This window comes from Vanessa cardui, chromosome 1 (genome assembly GCF_905220365.1).
Source record: "Vanessa cardui chromosome 1, ilVanCard2.1, whole genome shotgun sequence".
Classification (NCBI taxonomy): domain Eukaryota; kingdom Metazoa; phylum Arthropoda; class Insecta; order Lepidoptera; family Nymphalidae; genus Vanessa; species Vanessa cardui.
Window position 1 is genome coordinate 10,204,142 of NC_061123.1, and position 15,915 is coordinate 10,220,056.

At 30.3% G+C, this 15,915-nt stretch overlaps 1 protein-coding gene across 3 annotated transcripts in view; it reads left to right on the plus strand.

Moving 5' to 3' along the window:
* The first annotated feature begins 227 nt into the window (after positions 1 to 227).
* Positions 228 to 15,915, plus strand: part of LOC124534428 (myocyte-specific enhancer factor 2) — a 50,563-nt gene continuing 34,875 nt past the window's right edge. For 2 of the 3 annotated variants that reach the window (XM_047110305.1, XM_047110321.1), the window contains exon 1: positions 228 to 458. The gene's annotated coding sequence lies outside the window, so the exon portion shown is untranslated. The remainder of the gene's footprint in view (positions 459 to 15,915) is intronic. The other variant, XM_047110330.1, reaches the window with a different exon arrangement.

Genomic DNA, 15,915 nt, shown 5'->3' on the forward strand with positions numbered 1-15,915 from the left:
TTGATAATGGCATTTGTTTCGCATATTTAATTCTTTAATGACATTTTATCGGCGTTTGCCGCCCGGTAAAGCATACGCCCAAGCTGAAGAAAGCTCTGTAGGGCGGGCGAGTTCTTAAACGGCAGCGCCACTGGTGACCGTTTCGAGAAGTTCTCGTCTCGCGGCCATTGGCCGGTTTACGTGACGTCACTCCTCATCCGACCAATGGGGGGGATTGCTCTGTTGCCCGGCCGCAGTCCTAGTCGCCGCGCCTTCGTATGAGCCGTGTGTCGCTGTCGTCCTCCGCCCCCGCGCCCCGCATTCGTTTTGCCCGCATTCTAGTCGTGGGTGTCGCGCCGTGCAGTCCTCGCGTGTGCCGCTGAACTTAGTGCGCCTGTTGTGAGTGCTTTAGTTCCCGCTCAAGTGTCAGTGTGACGGAGAAATCAGATTTCTGCCACGGAGGATGTTAACAGCGTACGGTAAGTGATGCAAAACAAGTCATTGGACGCTTATCTTGCAGCGGCGCCACGTGAACGCACTCTATTTATAAAATGTAAACATGCCGCTAATTTGATTTGAGACGATATTGCGGTATCGGTGGTCAGGAGCGAGAGTACGCAATACACTTGGATCCACTTAGTCATTGGCTATAAGGATTGCGGAGGTCCCGATTGGCGAGTTCCTGTAAAACGGTAGTGTCGCGTAATTAAGGATAAATTAGTCGAGTGCAAGAAGTTGATAGTAGCAGTGCATGTGTAGGTAATTATTTCGGAGCGCGTATCTGACAGTAGCGTTGTTAGGTTCGGCTGGCGACAGCTTGATAACGTGACCTTGAGGCAATGTTCCGAATGCCGGCCGGCGCTGGAGGCATGAGCTCACGGAAAATGTTCAGACAAACATCGTTAAGGTATATCTCAATACAATGATAACAATATTTTTTTTCTCAATTGGAATCTAATAAGATTATTTTGAACATTTTTTTTTCTTATCAAATATTTATATATATTGTGTGTACATTTTTTTATTTGTATTCAAGGCAAGTTTAAGAAACAGAATGATCTGGAAACAAATAAAGATATTCACTGCAATTTAAATAATCAAAAACAACTTTAATTATACAATTAAATGACTAATACTATGTAATGAGTAATATATAAGGTACGTGTTCCCGTTGTTTTAGAGTTATGTTGAACAAAATTTTCTGAGGAAATTCTAATACTTAATTATTCCACACTGCACTTACCAGGAAAATAATTATATTATTAAAATAAATTGTTTCGTAAATACTTAAAGCGAAAAGTGTATTGCGCCGTCCGTCCTACTCTACTAGCCACATTCAGTTGGTAATATAGGTTGCAGATTTGTAATGTGTCAGTCAAGTCTGTCCGGTTAGGTCACCTCGATACGGTCAGGTTCGAGGCATTCTGCCCTTCTCGAAACACTTATCTTAACATAGCTATTTTTTTTTCAGAAATCCTCGTCTAACTCTGTTTAAAAAAAGAATAAAACCATTTAATTAATTCACAATGAAGTAATATTATTGTAATGATTTTTTTTAAACTAAACATTTGTTTGTTGATCGTGACCTTCAAGACTCGTTTTAACTTACAAAACTGAAAGCAAAAACAAAACTGTACAAAAATTAAGAAGATTTGGGATTCTCATTCGCACTTACTCACACACGTACCTTTGAAAAAGCGGTTGGTGTATGAGTCGCGAATGTTTTCTCCGTCGGTCGTAATGATGTGGGCGTGGGTGTGAGCGAGATAGAGTTAATTCGCATCGAACGAACAAACCGGCCATGCGAGATGCTCAGTCGTATCATAAATATTAATCAGGCGCTGGTGTCAACAGCCACCGCGTAACGTGATACCACTGCGATCCGTTGCTCGCCTGGTACTCGTGTAGCAGCCAGACAACTATACTATACTATAACGTGATAATTATCACTAATATAAAAACTCGTAATATAAATATTTAACTATAAAATAAAATATAAAAATACGAGGACTGATATGACATAATGTAAAGAAATTAATCATACATGCATGGAAAACTTTTAGTATAGGAAATTCATTTGACTTCAGTTTCAATATGCAATATGAATTGAACTGAATGTCACTCTAGTTGAAAACAAACAATTAAATTTAGATAATAAATTATTTATCATATGCACATCCGTTTGCGCTTACGCATTCAGCCATGACCTGCCCTACAACTGTGAATGTAAATACTCCATGTTATATTATAAATTTCTTTTCGAGCTATTAACATTATACAGTATTAGCAAAAGATTAATAGCTATGTTACATAATGAATGCAGTTATTTATGTATGAAGTGATACGGAGTCTTCAGCAATTGATGGTACTTGTGTTAGCGTTTATTGTAGGGAAGTATTCGCTTCAATTAGGTTTATATGTGGAATCCGGTGGCAACTAGTATGACAAATGGTTCTGTAACCGACCTATTAACAAATTACGAAGCATATTTTCTTAATCAAATTATAACTGAACCTCGATATACGGAACAACGTAAAATAAAGATACATCTTAGCGATTCTCACTTCAAAATAATGAATAATAGCGGGACTTAGAAATAAAATAAATCTTTGGTATTATGTTCATTAAGTGACCTGATGTTAATGTATTTATGAGTGATTTTGGTCACGGCGGAGGGAATTAGCCAAATGCGCAGACGATATAGCAAGTGTATGCGCAAACGCAGATGTATTGTCTATTCCGTCACTTCTATGAAGCTCGATGTGTCATTAGTGAGTTCAGCCGCGGAATCAGCTGCTCTACATTCTCTCCAAGGCTCGGGAGAGCAGACACTGTCTACTTCCAATCACCGCGCTGACAATTTACTGTCAGAAAACGCTTATTATCTTATGAATACATAAATAAATATTCGCCCAGAATATTTATATATTCACAAATATCGTGAAACTAGTTATATAAAAGAACGAATATTAAATATATTATATGTTAAATTAAATTATAATTCAACAGAAACATTCTTAATCCATGTATATGATAGTCAATTTTTTATTCATAACGTGATTTTTGTTGTCGTAGGTAAACCAGAAAAGCGCCCATATTGTAATATCGATAATGCTTTTTAATTTGCTTGATTATTATTTATTATTCAACAATGTCATTTGTAATAAAAAAAGGTTAGGTACAGTCTCGCAATCTTGAAATCTTACAAGCTTTTAAACCAGTTTAAAAGCAAAGGTTTAAGACAATAAAGGTTTAATTGCGCAGGTTCTTGCAGAAAATGCGACTTGATTATTTATTTTGAATAATAAAGAAAAAGCTGAGAGAAAACAGGTTCCAGAGATCGTAGGAATTGTGATAGTGGTATGAATTTTCGAGAAATAAATATCGGTAAAATAATGCATTTTTATAAACTTGTATGAAATATGGCAGCGATCGGTTAGCATTGAACAATTTCATGAACGCAAAAAGAAAGAAATGAATTTTATATTACACGCTAGCAAAACATGTTGAGCAAAGACAAGATCAAGAGTCGCGGGTTGCTTTTTTCCCCGCTGCGTGTGAGCACATCTGTGATGTTTTTGCTCCTGTGTGTGTATTGTGTAGACGCTTTTTTGCGCCAGTGCGAGTTTGACTTCGTGGGTTCTTCAAGACGTGCGTGTTCAAATGTTTTTTTTTTTTTTGCGTTCGATATTATTGTACGGATTATATAGCCTACAATATCCCTTTCTATGTAAATTATTTTTTTTATTTAAAATTTATATAATGTAATTAATTTTTTAGTGCTTCAGTGTAAAACAATAAAACATTTATATTAATGTATTCAAAATTATTCCTATTTAGCATTTTTAAGCGCGTTATATAAGATAATTAAATTCATAATTATGTTATCTGTTGTTTAAAATAGCTACATGTCTTATGGAAATTTACCAAATATTCAAACTATGTGACTGCACCGAATAATGGACTGATAATACATACAAAAAGTACAGGAAAAAGCGTGTTAGTATTCATTTCAAATAAGGAAGAGTTAAAATTTAGCGACATTCGATTTGCAACTTTATATGTGAGGGAGAAAGGTATAAATTGTTTGATAAGGTGATAAGAGTTGTGTCGTATTTTATTCGAGGTAGTCGTTACAGCAGTCACGAGTTATTGCGTAAGTACGGGAGGCTCGAACAATCTCATAGTGTTCACGTGGAATACTTAAACATTTTTGCACATTAACTCTGTATATTTATCACCTCCTGATTTCGCCTTCCGGTTGCCATTTGTCTAGATTCATTGACAATTTGTGTACACGAAAACATTCATTCAGATATCTGTCTGCGTAGAGAATATAATCGACTTCGCGACTTATATTTACAGATGTTCTTACAAGAAATACAAAGTAACTATGTACGCAATATGTACATTATTATAATTAACTACAATGACTTACTCACCAATGTCTCTTTATAGCATATTTTAAGTCGGGACGGGTCGCTAGTGCGACTATAATAATATAATATTCGAACAATCGAACGAATTTTAAGTTAAGGGATTGCAGTGCTGATCCCTTAGTACGTCTCTACATTATGAAACACATGTCTTACAGTTAAAGTTGTGTGTGTGTTTGTTAGACGATTGATTGAATGTAGTGCTAATGTTATATTTGTTATTTTATATTATTTTATCTGAAGACTCTAGTTTGAAAGAGGCATTTCAATAACATGTATGGTCTATCCAACATAGGTACATATATTTTACATACTAATCTCTTTTTTAAATAGCCTTTTGGCTGTGTAATGACTATTGTTACACCACACTATTTGGTTAAATAGAAAAATAGTTCAACTGATAACAAAAAAAAACATTATCCGTCCATATTATGGTAACACAACATGTATAGTTGTACGCCTCATTTTATGTGTTAATTAACATATATCTAAAACTATTAGTCTCGTGGAGAAGAGAATAAATGAGCCTAATATAATAAAAATAATCAGATAAGTCTCAAAAACGAATGAATATCCGTTCCAACTAAGTATAACTTATTATAAGTAAAATTTTCACATCAATGTATGTGTATAGTTTTTGTATTAATCCAGAAAAAAACAGTCATAAATCAGCTCTTCACAACAACAAGTACTTATTATTTGTTTCGTATATTATCTATATGAATTATGTAAATGTCTGTTTAGTTATTGAATCATAAAAGCAAATTATCCTTCACGCCTCAAACTTTGTTGTTTTTGCTGATTATTTATAATGATAATCGATTATAAATTACGCTCTTACGTTGATAGTTTCACTGATAAGATATACCGTTAGGTATATTTGTTATCTGTTGTTTAATTTTTTTACTTATATCGTAAAAATAAGTGTCAAATATCTAATACTATTTTATGTTTATTACTTTACGTTCTCATTATCGTAATTCGTTTATTTGCTACATTTTTTTATCGCAATCAATAGAATCGTTATGTTTCATTAGATCGAAAATTGTTAGTTTATAATTAGTATAAGTAAATAATACGTATCTACCCAATTTGGTATTGTAATATTGTTTATAAGATATTATTTTGATAGATGCTCTGAGAATTCAAAATATTCCTTACACGACGATGTCTCGAAGCATTGTAATAGATACGCTGAGTGATGGATGAGCTCTTATCAACATTGATAACCTTCTGCTGTTGTCTTCCCTCCCACCTCCGTCCGCACTCCTCTGCGAAATATTAAAACCTGCAGCGATTTCATACGAAACTACGCATGAAAATTTTATTCAATGTGACGTACTAATATTACATATGCAAGCAATGTCAAGTAAAATAATTGATTGACTGTAAGCTTTAATTTTGAAGTATACTTGTGTTCATTGATGGATTTCTATTTTTTTTTTCAAATTACCACACATACACACAACTGTTGAAACATAGTTCATGAAGTGTCAATTAAATTCTACAGACGGTATTGTTTTTTTTTTTTAAATGCAAACTGTCAAAAATATATTTGTACTTCGTTACAATTATTTCACATACACAGTAAGACACCTTGACCCATGACCGCCAGTAGTATAATGCGACTCTAACGAACGTACCGCGTTTATTTCATCTATTCATTAGTGAACTTGTCTTATCGCACGCCACGGCTAATGGGCTATGGTTGCATATATCAAATATTGAATGTTTCACTATCGCATTACGTCATCCAGTAGCTAACACGACGCGTCCACACACTTGCTGTATCAATGTGACATAATACATTAAATTCGTCGGATATCGACGCATCATTAAATAGAATATATTTATTAGGTTTTACACGTTTAATCTTTATGATTTTACGTAATGTTTTTTAAATGTGTATTATAATATTCTTAATTAATTATTTTTTACTACATTTTTTCACTAAATGAAACCATGTTTTTTTACATATACTTAAACATATAATTATATTAATTAAAGTAAGTGATTTAAACATAAATTGTGTTATACGTAAGAAATCTTTGTACATAATATCCATTTGTGGGAATTAACCTTAAAATTAAATAAGATGGATGTTTATACGACCGATAAAAGAAAATCACATATATTAATATTTCACATAAAGAATTATAATAGTTAAAGATGACTTACAAATAATTTTCGATTCGGAAACAAAATTACCCAAGCTAAATTCCATTGACCGAAACACATGTATTTTCCTTTTACAAAATTGTATAAAACATAAACAAAATTATTGATTCAAGACATTAAATATTTAAATAGTTTTTACAAGTCGGTCTCGTTTTCGAACGATGAATGAAACTTCGGTTGTTTTCGGTTCTCGTCGTGCGTTTCCGTTCCAAGGTCGAGGGAGGGTGACCCCTTTTCCACGGGGATCGATGGGCGCCCCCAAAAAACCCCTGAAAGTTGGCTGTTCAGTGTTCTTGCGATTTCAATGTCAAGTCACTTATACCGTTGATACGCCGTATTGCCTGTTGCCGTAACTCACTTACATTATCGATGTTATACGTATGCTCGACCATAAATTTGTAATTTCACTCGTTAAACATTTTACATTGGCTTACCACTTGCCATTGCCATTGCTTTCAAGGTATTATAATTTTTAATATACGTCTCATAGACCTCAGTATATTTTTGTTTTTTTTTTTTTTTATAATCTTAATAAAAATTTAGAGCCGAAATGACCCAGACATCTTATCTCATTATTGGGTTCAAGCGTATGCGAGCATAACTGTGTTTTTTTTAATGTGCTTAATTTTTGTAATATAATTAATATCGTACTTGGCGGTGCTGAAAACATAGTTAGCAAACCTGGAACGAATGAACAATTATACATTTAGCCACCTATGCTTATTAAAGAAGCATGATGCTGCATACCGTTACCTCAAGAGGGCAGATGGCAATTAATCAACATAAAGACATTTATAAGCTAATTGTAAAATCAGATGAAATTATCCCTTGGCAAAACCCTTGGCAATGATATTATTACAAATTATCAATTACGTTTATCTTTATTTAATCTTATCCCAGAACGCACCTTCATTTAATTGTACATAACGATACTTAATTATATAAATATATAGTGATTATGATAACTGAATTAAGAGATTTTCTATTTGTTTTAATTCGAACACTCATTCAAAATTAAATCAAATTATATATTCAAGAAGGTTCATAAAAGAAGTTTTTATTGTCATGTTACAATGGAAAGCTACCATTTAGTTTGAATTTGAAAATCGAATACGAAAACAAAATTTCCATAATCGAGCAACGGTTTCCCGGATTCTTCTTAGATCAGAGGTTCTGAGTCATGTCTGATATTAAAGTTATAAGTATCATATATTTCATTAATGAGGACAATTAATTAAATAAATAATCAGATTTTTACATGCAACATCTGAGCTATTTTTTTTAAATTATCCGGTTTTATTTAAATTAAAATTTATTAAAAAAAGAAAGCTTTTGAATAAAATAAAGTATACTAGATCGTGACCAGCGCCACGAATTTCCAAAAATCTCGCTCAATCGATTACATGAAACTGGTTCGAAAAGTTTCAAGATTTGACTCAGACAGGTGCTGTTAAATAAAAGCTATTCTTAATAAATTATAAATTAAAAAATCTTATTTTTTTAAAAGCAAGCATATTTTGGTCGCCATTTTGAATAAATTACAAAATCTAGTATTCTAGTACATTGACTTCACACTAATGTCAAAATTTCGTGCAAAATTTCCGTGCAGATGCGTGATCTGATTCGATATTCAAAATTTTAATTACAAATACTAACAACTAAATTTAAATTAAAGATTGTTTATAATAAAACAGGACGCTTGCTATATTATTCTATAACCTTATTGAGCAATAAATTATTATATAATCATTTTAAAAATATCACGTGTTAATGATAATAATACATACGTGTCCTTTATTTGAAAATTCAAGACCAATACGCCTTCTCCCACGGTGCTATGTATTTATAGAGAATTATAATGGAAACAGAGAATGTAACGATGCTTTATTATTCAAATAACACCTTCATAATATGAGAATTAAGAACTTTATACGAATCACTCCATATGTTACCTATAAGAACTTTTAAAACTACCTTACTATACGTAATTTTTTTCTATATGATTTCATGTGCGACTGATTACAAGAGTATGAGTTTGTAAAAAATCATAAGTATTATTCCATGGAATAGTAACAAGCAATTATGCTTTGAATGGTTTGAAACAAAAGCCTATGCTTGAATACATTATACGAAAAATAAGTACCAATTACTTACGAAAATTATTCTTTATACCTAAATATTTATACTCAATAAACTATCCTCTGGATTTTTATTTAGTATAACGAAAAACGAAACAAAAGTTTGTTAAAAATAAAATATATATTTATATTTTTTTTATTGAAAGTAGTTACGGAAGAAAAGTAGTCTCTACACAAAGTCGAAGATAGAGGCTGTTTTAAATTTAAAAATGTAGAAGATAGGGTACTTGACAGTGTATTATCTGGCGGTTTTTTATCTGTGTATATTATCATGGTCCTACTATAATCACAATATCGCGACATATCACTCGATTATCGGATACGAACCTCAGTATTAGGTGGCCCAGCATGACGCCATTCGAAGATAAAAAATGTCAATTTGAAGATAGAGACTTATCCGAATAAAGCACTTTGCAAAACATTTTTTTTTATTAAATAATCAGCGTATTAATCAGATACGATATGACGTGTTTTTAAAACGATATCAAATTATGTTATCAGACAATATAAGTTACCTTAATTTAATAAAGAGATCGGACGAATTCAGCTTCACTAAACGAATTGGTTAAAACTTTTGATGAATATCAAAACTGAGATTGCCTTTGCAAATTCATCAGCATACATTGTGTTCGAAGTCTTATCTGATCTTGTAATAGCGTTTGAGATCTACTAAAGTTAAAATATTTGACAAACAACTTAATGAGTTATAAATATTTTTGATATTGCTTCAATTTTAAAGTTAGTGCAACTATTTACCTAAAAGTAATAAGATTTGGGAGTTTTATATTGATTCAAAAGCAAGATACAAATGTACCGATTATTTCAACATTAAATTCAAACAGTTTCTAAGTATTATATTTATAAAAAAAAAACTAAATTATTAAAAATAATAAGACAATCACAACCCTACTCCACTTTTATCTATAATATATAGAGATACCACACATTGAATCTTTAGATAAACTCTATTTCATTAGAAAATTGATAAGTAATTATGTTAACATTAGCATAAGATACACAAACGCACACATTCTCAAATGATAATTAACGTTATTAAATAATAATCAATTTAGTAATTAAATGATTATTCATATATTATGCATTGAATTGCTGCTTGTCATATAGTAAATAAAAATGTTTATGGAATTTTACGGATAGTAGAGCCTTAAGCAGACCCGTCTTTTTGTTTACTACATGCAATATTATCAATATTTTTTTTTATTTTGTATTGAATACCAAAACATAAATTAAAATATGCAAGAGGTTTTACTAAAATTGAATAAAGTGTAAAACGAATTATTTATCACTAAAGCAACAGTAACATATCTAATACTTATATATGCTATGTATTTGATATGAACAAAATCTTAACTTAACTAGTATGTAATTAATTAAATATCCTCTTATAATTTATATCCAAGGGCAGTGCACCAATAGTATGCACTTGTTTTCTGGTTTGAAGGGTAAGCGAGACAGAATAATCAGAGACAGGAACGAGGTAAAAGGGACAATTACGGACATTATAACTTAGAACATGTTTGGTAGACCATTGACGTTGTAATTTTGGATGTTTCCTTGAAATTCTAGCGTCTTTCAAACGCCAGCAGTGGTACTTTTGCTAGTATGCTTAACAATAATAAAATGTTATACGTAGCCTGATCAAAAACTATGAAACAATAAATAAGTTTTTTATTTAATTTTTTTTTAGCTTTAGTCTCTATTTCAACAATTAAAAAATTGAAAAAAAAATACGAATAAGGCGCTCCTTTCACGAAAGTGGTAATCTATATAGTGAGAAATAATAGAAATGACATATGAAGGGCAACTACTAATCAAAATCGTCATATTATATATTAACTTTTATAAAAGCAACATTCTATCTGTCATTCTTCACGTTCTTAAAGAGTAATCAAAATATTCTTACGATAACAAATCATTTTAGTGAAAGAAAACTGACCTTTAATGTCTTTAAAATAACATGAAAGCAATGCCTACAGCCAATTAATAAATTCTGGATTGCCATGTTTATAAGACAGCTTTAAAAATTGCGTCACCGCGATAGAGTGAATGTAGTCTGTCTCTTATATTTATAATAAAATATCTTAATTAATTATAATAATTAAACTTATTTTACAAATTTAAGAAATATTTTATAAACATGATACGAACTACTCTTACTGGTTAGTTAGAGCGGAAATGGTGCGTTCAAAACCATGTAAGCATCAATGAATTTTCATGTTCTTAAAATTTGTGTCAACGAAATTATGTCACATGTGAACCCACACTGTCCTAACCTTCTTCTACAAAAAGGGAGAGGAGCCCATAGCCCAGTAGTAGGAAGTTTACAGGCTAGACATGTTGTTGCATATTGTTAATATACATATTTTCTTAAGCTCTAAATACATTATGTATTATGTGTTATACAAAACAATTGAATTAAACAAACAAATAACGTCCTCATTGCTTAAATATTTAAAATTGTAAACTTTGAAACTACAATGTGATCGAAAAGTCTAAAATCAGCATTAATTTTAAATTCCAAGACGTAATGAACGATAGTGAAATATAATAACAATTTATATGTATATACATATAATAAAATATAATGTTGTCTGTGTTCGAAATCCACATTTATTTACGATAAGCTTGTGTATATATCTAAGAAAATTTTCTTTTCATATTTAATCAATATAAATGTATTTATTCTTTTGGTATAAATGTTATGTTTGATGTCAACTCATTAAAATATAGTATATAAATATCTAAGATATTAATGTTGCATATATAAGACTAATTTAATAGGACACCTGTTTTTATCGGACAGAACCCAATACCTCCGTTTGATAAGTAAATGTCAAGATAACACTGGACTTCCTCATTTGGTAGAGTAAGGCGTGTTGCGAAATCAGCACGCTCGTATTGTCTGCCCACTTCCTCGCGACTCACCTTGACTGTGACGCAGTCGCCTACTGCGAGCCAACCATCGTACTTATTTAATTGACTACAAAATAAATAATAATATTATTATTATTCAAATTTACTACACAAAAAATTAATGTTATAGTGACTTTATTTATGCAAAAAATATATATTAAAATTTATTGTATACACAACCAACATAAATTTAAAAAAAAAAGGCTTTAATATGACCATTAAATATTTATGCAAAAATCTTAGTCCAGCAGAGCATAAAATTATTATTTTTTTTTTTCAGTTTGACGAAATAAATTTTTAATGATATACCGTAATTAGTGTGAATATATGCGTAGATTACCTTGCTGAGGGGTTAACTTAATTATTTGAACGTCTGAAAGAATACGAAATTTCGTATTTGCGTAACAAATTTGAATCACTTAAGACTTAATGTAATTTTACTGTTCTCATATAAAGTTACATTCTAAAAATCCTGATTAAATCTAATGAATATTTTTAACAATGCATTCGAGATTACGAAATGTGTTAACCCCTGTCCAAATTACCGAGTCTAGGTGACCAAATTAGATTTCGACAAATACTAGATTATTTGAGATCAAGGCTATTACGTCCTAATTGTCAGTTACATACATTATGTTAATGTGTAACAATCAAGAGCTATAAATAAATATTTAAAAATAAATTACTAAAGTAAAAACTAACCGGTACGCTTGGAGGTTAATTTGCGAAACGAATAAAAAAAAAAAGATTTATTCAATTATAATTATTCAAATTAAAACTCGCACACATAATCTTATATTATACATTTAAATGTTTTTAACTGTTTGCTGCTAAAATTAAAATGTCCTAAAAATTTCGGCCACGGTTGTTAATTAATGTCTAGCTGTCTGCACAGGAGGTATTATAATTTACAAGTGTGTCCGTCAACACAGATGCACTCTATTTTCTCACTCTGATAGTTGGTTGGGACGGAAATCCGACCCAACTGGAGAGTGATCAAAAGCAGGACGTTCGGATTTACGTAATACCTGAGACACAACATTATAGCGAATTTTATTCCGACATATATTGATCGACAAACCCAATAAATTTTGTAACCCAGATTTCATATTAATGTTTTAATAAAACATTTGTTTTAAGTAATCAACATAAACGAGAAGATTCAAGTGATCTCTACGCCCACACTAAGCTGATATATTTAACTGTTTACTCCTCATTAAACACTAAATTATTTGCAATTAAAACGGATCGATGTGTGTGAATGTGTTTTTTAATGAACAGAAGACATCATTATATTTATTTAAAGTAGGATTAAGCAAATTATTTATTAAAAATAATATCCAAAACCTGAACACCATAAACGACAATGATAAGAAAATTCAAAATTTAATTTGTAAGTTTAATTGATTTTGATAACTTAAATTTTAAAATGAAATTTATAAATTCAAAAAAATGAGTATAGCGTATTATAATTGTAATTTTGGTTACAACAGAAAAAAAATGTACATAAAATCTACGTTAACATATCCTCTCCATTTCCTTGCGTTATGCAAGAATAAAAATCAAGATAAAATAAGAAAGCTTTTAAAATATAATTACATTCACATTTTATACCGGCAAAGAATTCGGAATGCAAAGAACGGTATAAAAACTGAACCGCGCTTGACGCGTTGGCGCCAACCGTCCACTGCAGATTAGTGTTAATAATCTTAATCATTTTTGTTAATTGGTATAAAGCATCTCATACTAACAATTGTTGACAATTTTATATCTGGAACAGCTATTTTTAACTTTCATTTATCACTTTATGCGAATACTATTTTAAGCTACTAAGTCCTTATTAATAATCTTCAAATTTGAAGGAGAATTTAACTTCAGTAAAACCTGAATTTCAAATAACTAATTTTTATTCTATATCAACAGATCTACTTATAGAATTTCATCAAAATATTCGTTATTAATAAAAGTAGCGTTATGTTGAATTAATCTTTTGTAAATAATTTTAAAATGTATGCATGTAATAGTCTCACTAAATAAGATTTCAAAAAAACAATTAAGAATTCAATATATTTTTTAACGAATGTGAAGACATAAACTGAAAAAAAGTTTTACTTAATCACATAACATATAAATTATATCGCCAATGATGATTAAAAAAGGGCAATTAAGTGAAAATTTTTGTTATAATAATACGTTGAAAAAAAATAACTAGCGACAGAGGTACGTTTGCGTAATTGTAAAAGTAAAGAACGTGACACAATATAAAATCAAAAAAGCCATATATAACCATGGAATTAAAACTGGTACGTACTTTTCAAAATTAAAGAAATCTCAAACTTACATTTAAAAAAAAGAGTTTAAACAAAAATAAATACCTACCAATATATCAAATATTAGTTCGTAATTAATAAAATTACATAAAACTTCTATAAAATATTACTTAAATAATCCTATTCTATTTTAGAGCATTAATATGCAAATTTGTATGTAATTTTTTTATAAATACAGTTTAAAGGATATCCTCTTTAATAAATGACATTTAGTCGCATTACAATATTTGTTGCATTTCGTTTTCGTGATTTCACACAAACACTATCAAGAAAGGAGGTTGTTGGTTGTTGTCCAAGGCTACTGCGAATACGACATAGCATAACAAGCAAACTGTAGGCCAACTTGAACAAATCATTTACAAAAACTATCACACTGACCAGAGACATTATATAAGAAGGCACAGTGCAAATTATAATTATGAATAGTGTTATTTCAAAATAACTATAAAAATAGAAAATAAAAAGTAATTTTAATTGTATATATTATAATTGTACATTATTATTTTTTTATTTTAAAACGCATCCTCAGTATTATACTTGTATAATTATATAAAAATAAAAAAAAACCAACTCATTCGAATTAATTAATAATAATCATTTGAGTTAATGTTATAATAAATGTTTGTATAAATACCACACATCTGTTTCAGACATTTCACGATCGAATTCTTTGTCGAATTTCGATTTCTTTGTTACATATAACACCGATGGTGTCGGTATACAGGTTTGACAGCCTTTCAGATTTCATTAAACATTTAGGGCACGAATTATCGTTTCAACTTTTTATTTTTTAAAGTTCCGGTTGTAGGTAAATAAATAAATTAAAAAATCGCGTGATTATTGAAGATAATCGAAAGATATCGAGCACACTTACATTGATATATACATATATTTAATTGACAAACTTATTACTGAAAAACTAGTATCTTTATCAAGTTTTTTTTAATACAGTTTTATACGTTATGCAAGACTATATCAGAACTTTTAACCAGAATATTCTCTGGCTTTTATTTATTATAAAAGTAAGTGCTGTATAAAGTTGTAAGAAATACTTCTGAGATTGATCGTTGTAAGTATTCGTTTTCTAACTAATATAAAGGACCAAGTTGCTTCGCACCACAAGCAATACCTACATATGTATATGGGTTAATATAGAATCAATCTATATAATTTTTATAACTGTATACCTATATTTAAATTGCATAAAAAAATTAATTACACAATTACATACATAATTTATCTGGATAATCTACATTACGAATTGGTAGTTTTCAAGTAATATCAAGTGACGATTACACTTTTTTTTTCTATTCATAATTTTAATTATTCAGTACTACTTGCGTAGCGTATTTTGTACTAAAGTGGGGTTGAGTAATTATAATTTAGCTGACATAGGAATGTTATTCATTGTATTCAAATTATTCCGTGATAATATATATTTCATACCTAATTAATTTAATACATAATAAAACTCGTATACTTAATTACGTTTTTGTTACAAAAACATCAAATATAATAATTTAAATCTTATCTAATAAATTGTCTAGTATCCTACTAAATTGTCGACTGCTTAATGATTCTTATTTTGCATTAAACCATTGTAAGAAACCTAAGACTGTTGAAATAATTTAACAAATACGTTAAATATTATGTGCGTTTGATAAGGTTATTAATATTTTCTTTATGCTTTTGGTTGACGAACGAGCATATGGACCACCTGATGGTAAGTTACCATCACCCGTAGACAATGGCGCTGTAAGAAACATGGACCATTCCTTTCATCGCCAATGCGACACCAACCTTGAGATTCAAGATGTTATGTCCCTTGTGCCTATAGTTACACTGGCTCAGTCACCTTTCAAACCGGAACACAACAACACTAAGTACTGTTGTTTGGCGGTAGAATATCTGATGAGTGGG